Genomic DNA, 6,000 nt, shown 5'->3' with positions numbered 1-6,000 from the left:
CAGCATAAAAAAATGGAAAAACTACATTAAACATATGTAAGATTACTATTTTTCACTTAAAAAAAGACGGCTTATCTCCATCATGTAACATTACCGTTTTATACAAACAACAAAAAACATTATATATAATTTTAAAAATAATAAATATATGTAAAACATACAACATAAAAATTGAAATACTACATTAAACATATGTAAGATTACCATTTTACATTTTTATTTTAAGAAAATAATATGTAAACATACAACATAAAAAATAAAAAAACTACATTAAACATATGTAAGATTACCATTTTTCACTAAAAAAAAAGACGGCTTATCTCCATAATGTAACATTACTATTTTGTAAAAAAGAAAATTATATATAATTTCAAAAATAATAAATAATATGTAAACATACACCATAAAAAATGGAAATACTACATTAAACATATGTAAAATTACCATTTTACATTTAAAAATAAAAATAATATGTAAACATACAACATAAAAAATGGAAAAACTACATTAAACATATGAAAGATTACCGTTGTTCACTAAAAAAACGGGTTATCTTCATAATGTAACATTACCATTTTATTAAAAAAAGAAAAAAAACATAAATATAAATATTTGACTATTTATCCAAGTTCTTCTATTAAATATTGCCGTTTTACATTAAAAATGGAAAAATACGTAAAGATTTAAACATCTATCTTAAAATATAAAATATAGACATTAACTAAATATAAAGTATAAGAAAGAGAAATACTCAATATATAGAAAAATAAATAATAAGTAAATATTATGAATATATAAATATACGAATTATATATACAATAATAAGTGAATGCACAATTTTTAAAAAATGGAAAGAGTACATTAAATATTAAACATCTATCTTAAAATGTAAAATATAGATATTAAGTAAATAGAAAGTATAAGAAAAGGAAATACACAATTTAAAAAAATGGAAAAAATACATTAGTATTTAAACATCTATCTTAAAATGTAAATCAATCTTAAAATATAAAATTATTAGTAAATAGAAATTATAGGAAATAGAAATACACAATATAAAGAAAAATAAATAATAAGTAAATATATAATATAAGTGAATACCAAATTTAAAAAATGGGAAATTACATTAAGATTTAAAAATATATATTAAAATTTAAAATATAGATATTACGTAAATAGAAAGTAAAACAAATGGAAATATACAATTTAAAAAAATGGAAAACGTACATTAAGATTTAAACATCTATCTTAAAATGTAAAATAGAGATATTAAGTAAATTAAAAGTACAAGAAATGGAAATACATATACAGGAAAATAAATAATAAGTAAATAATGTAAATATATAATATATGAATTATATATGTAATAATAAGTAAATACACAATTTTTTTAAAAATGGAAAAAGTTCATCAAGCATTAAACATCTATCTTAAAATGTAAAATATATAATATAAGTAAATACACAATTTAAAAATGGAAAAAGTACATTAATATTTAAATATCTATTTAAAAATATAAAATATAGATATTACGTAAATAAAAATATAAGAAATGGAAATAAACATTTTAAAAAATGGAAAAAGTACATTAAGATTTAAGCATCTATCTTAAAATGTACTTCTATCTTAAAATGGTAGTAAATTATATAAAAATGGAAATACCACATTAAACAAAAAAAAATGTATAGTTTTACATCAAAAAAGTTTCTATAAAACTCATTATTCCATCCACATCAATTTCACACTATTAAGGAAAATTTCAAAGCACTCGAGCAAAAAAATGGTTTCACTATCAACTCTTGCCGTCCCAAAAACCTTTAATGACCTTGAATGAGATTTTTTTATAACAACAAACTTTTTGTTATGTGGATTCATTGTTGGGAAACACGCAACTTCCAAAAGCCAAACTTATTCATGGGAATTGAATTGTTTTTCATAGACTCAAAGGTATTCTTACAAATTTAAATTAATCTAATCCATAATTTTATTGTTAATATTCATACTAACTCTTTCATGATCAAACCATTTCAGTTAATAATCATTCAAGCGTTTATCCCGAAACACTTTCTTCCTCGCCGAATCAAGTATTGGTTCATATTGGTTTAGTATTGTTTTTGGTTTACTAACCGGTTTAGGATGGTCCTATTGTAAATATAATTTAAGTTGGTTTAGCATATATTATGTTTAAAATAACTTAAATTAAATAATAATAATAATATTATGCTTAAAATATAATTTTAGAGACTTTTCAAATATAGTTTACAGAACATTATAGGTGATGAATTTAATTTATTAAATTCGTTTATTACTTAAAACTAAGTTTTTTAAAAAACGTACCGAGTTATAAATATCAATGATGGATTGGTGAGTATAACATGAAGACAAAAATATAAATATCTGATTTTCAAGATAAGAAATTCAGCTTTTATTCAGATACTCAATATATAATATCTTAAATTATTTTTTAAAAAATATACATAATTTATATATTTAGATTAATCTTCCAAACTTAAACTATTATATTATATATGAATAATGTTTTTAAATAAAAATAATTTCTGATTTAAAATAAAAATAAAAACAACAAATGTTTATTTTCAAATAATGGATGTAATTTACATTATAATATCATTTAACAAGTATTAGATACGTTTTGATATATCATTATTTTCTATTTCCAGAAAACAATAAATTGTTAAACATCAATATCATCTAGGTTAAGTATACGAACAACAAAAATTCAAACATCACAAAAAATATTTACATAACCATTATAATACAATAATTTAATCAAAAATACAATTAAAAAAATATTAAAAAGAATAGTTATATACTTAATATTTGAAAATAAAAGATATTTTTGCTAAAATTGTACTTACCTGGCCAAGGAGATCGACCATCATTTTACGGATCGATCGAATGTTGAGCATGTGGTCGATCCAAAAATACTATGCAGTTTAATAAAATCTCTAAAACATTTATTCCAACACTCAAAAGATAGTTTTGTTAAATATGATAACTAGATAGCCAATAAAATTACAAAAAAATATTTAAATAGTAAAAAATATGTTAATTTAACGTGTTAAAATTTAAAAATAAATTTTAATTATGACATGCATTTTAACATTTATATAAATATAAATCATAGCCTAAATATAAATAATTTAACAACTTCAATTAGAAAAAAATAAAAATCCCGGGCGTAGCCCGGGTTAATCCCTAGTATCTAATTAAAATAGATCCCAATGTTTTTGGATATAGACAACGTATGTATAAGGCGGAAATATCCAAAAGAGTGGTAATTAATAACCGGGAAAATTACGGTTGGGTTCCAAACCATTGTGGGTTAAAACCTACGTTGCACGGAAGCTTCATCGGACGTCCGCTTCCCGCTTCGGAACCGGAATCAGAATCGGAACCTCGTGGAAGCTTGCGGAATCTCGCTTCCAAAACGTTTCTAAAATATTCTATTTAAAAACCTGTTGGAAGCTTATGATTCCGTTTTGGAATCACGCTTCCGTTTAAAAAAAAAATACAATGTATATCAATAAAATATAAAACCATAGTTTTCATCTATATAAAATAAAAAAAATTAATAGTAATGAATATTGAGTTATAAATATACAAATATCAAAAATAATACTATAAATTATCTTTATGCATTGAGATTTTTTATTAAAGATATAGCACATATTGAAACATATTGTGTCAATTATTTATGAAGTATTAAAAATAATTAATATAATATTTTCTGTAAACATAATTTATATGTATTTTTACAGTTTTAATATAAAATCATTTCAAAATTATTATAAATGAATAAATGTTTTATTTCAAATTTAAATCATATAAGTTTTAGTCCTAATTTTTTTAAAATTTTACATATATATATAAATATATAAATATATAAATATATAAATATATAAATATATTTATATATGGATATACGCTTCCAACACGTACCCGCTTCCTAATATTTTAAAAAATCTCGCTTCTGCGCTTCCTTACGCTTCCGCTTCCACGTATCCGCTTCCGTTTCCATGTAACATAGGTTAAAACTTAAAAGCAGAGAAATCTTCTATTCTACGTAAAAAGTGCATGAATGATAATTTTGTTAACCATGCAGAAACATTTACATTTTTTTTTGGTCAAAAAACATTTACATGTTATAGTAAACTAATAAGCGTCCAGTTATTTTTGATTTTTGGCATGGAGAATATTATACCAATCTTCCATCTAGCTATGTGGATTAATTAACTAGCTAGCTAGTAGTGATTCTCTCAACGATTCAGTCACCATGAGTTGGTTACATAATTTTTTTTGGAGGGTTAATTGGCTACAAACTTCTTTTTTTTTAAATTTTTTTTTTTTTGAAAAAAGGGCATTCTAATTGGCTACAAACTTGCATTACCAAGAATTTCACTCTTTTTTTTTAGTTTATTATCTACTACATATCGCAAGGAAGAAGATGTAGTGTATATATAATAGAAACCGAAGAGGAATAGATCTGGTATTTACTCATTTGCGAGTTTGCTTGGTTGAACAGCTTTCGCTCCTTTATTTATCTCTCCTCTCGGCTCTCGCCAAGTTAAAGTAAAGCAATCACGAGTGATCACATGGTTCTCATTGATATAATATTCCGTTAGGCCAAAGAGTCTCAATATCTTACATTATACCCTATCGTCTACACTATTTAAAAAAAAATATTTTTAATTTTTTAATTATCCAGCAGAGACTTTGACATGGTTTCCTATGCTCGACGGCCGTATATATATATATATGTTGATGTAGTGTTCGACGTAAAACTTACTTGACATTGTCAACTTGGAAATTGGAATAGTTACCCGATCAAAATTCTTTTGCGTGGAAATTATATCCCAACCTATACCACCATGAATGTAATTTTGTGGATAGAAGAGATAGTATGATTTTCAAAAAACGAAAAGCTAGTAAAGTTATATATCTAGTGGATAGTAAATTAAGGTGTGCATTAAACTGGAGGAAGATGCGTGAGTAAAGAAGATACCTACAGTAGCTCAACTGTTCACGTAAGCTTGTGACTAAAGTGGAAAGCGTTGCGTGAAAAACAATATATCTATAACCGTCAACTCTGACTAAACTATAAAAGATAGGAAATATGCTAATTCTAACGTAAAGAGGATTTCCTCGTGCCGAAAGAAAAACTGATATTTATATATTGGATATTTGGATTAGCTGAGTAAAAAGGATCAAATGCAAAACGACCATTTTAAGTTTATAACAAATTTTTCTCTTTTCCAAAAACGACATTTTTACGATAAGTAAATTAGCTTTTTATCTGTGTATAATCGTTTCTTGTGAGACGGTAATGTCAGTTTTAAAAAAGAAAAGAAAAATACATTTTTCACAACATCTATACGGTTTTAAATTTTAATTCATCTTTCGAATTATTTGAAATTTTGCTTTGAAAAAATTCTCGAATGCATTGCGGAAACTTAAAATGAAAATATCAGACTGAGCATTGGCTCAACTGCAAGGGATGGCAGCAGGGAAACGATGTGAGAGTTTTGAAACTAAGATAGATTGATGCTTATAAGAGATAGAAATAGAGATATTGAAATAGCTTATTAAAGCTTTATTGAACAAGAAGTAAAGAAAGGAAAAGGCTTTAGCTTTGTCACCAAGAACACAAGAACTTGAACTGATATTTCATTAAGGATAAGAGGGGCTGCCTTTCACGGCAGCAAAATTACCTTATTCATTACATAACAACTCTATTTATACTACTACTAACTCACTTGCAAGAAACCCTATCACACATGGGTTTACATCATAGTATTGGGCTTGTTAGTATTATCTTGGGCTTGGTCTTGAAATGCTGTCTTGTGTTAATACTCCCCCGCAAACTTGGCAGCGGGTGAACACAAAGCTGACAAGTTTGAATCCACATGAATTTGGCTTTGGAGGAGGCATCAGTCGAAGATGATCATACAGTAGACTTCTGAACCAGATGACAACTTT

This window comes from Brassica rapa, chromosome A03, assembly GCF_000309985.2.
Source record: "Brassica rapa cultivar Chiifu-401-42 chromosome A03, CAAS_Brap_v3.01, whole genome shotgun sequence".
In the NCBI taxonomy this organism is placed as follows: domain Eukaryota; kingdom Viridiplantae; phylum Streptophyta; class Magnoliopsida; order Brassicales; family Brassicaceae; genus Brassica; species Brassica rapa.
This window is presented reverse-complemented; position numbering follows the sequence as displayed.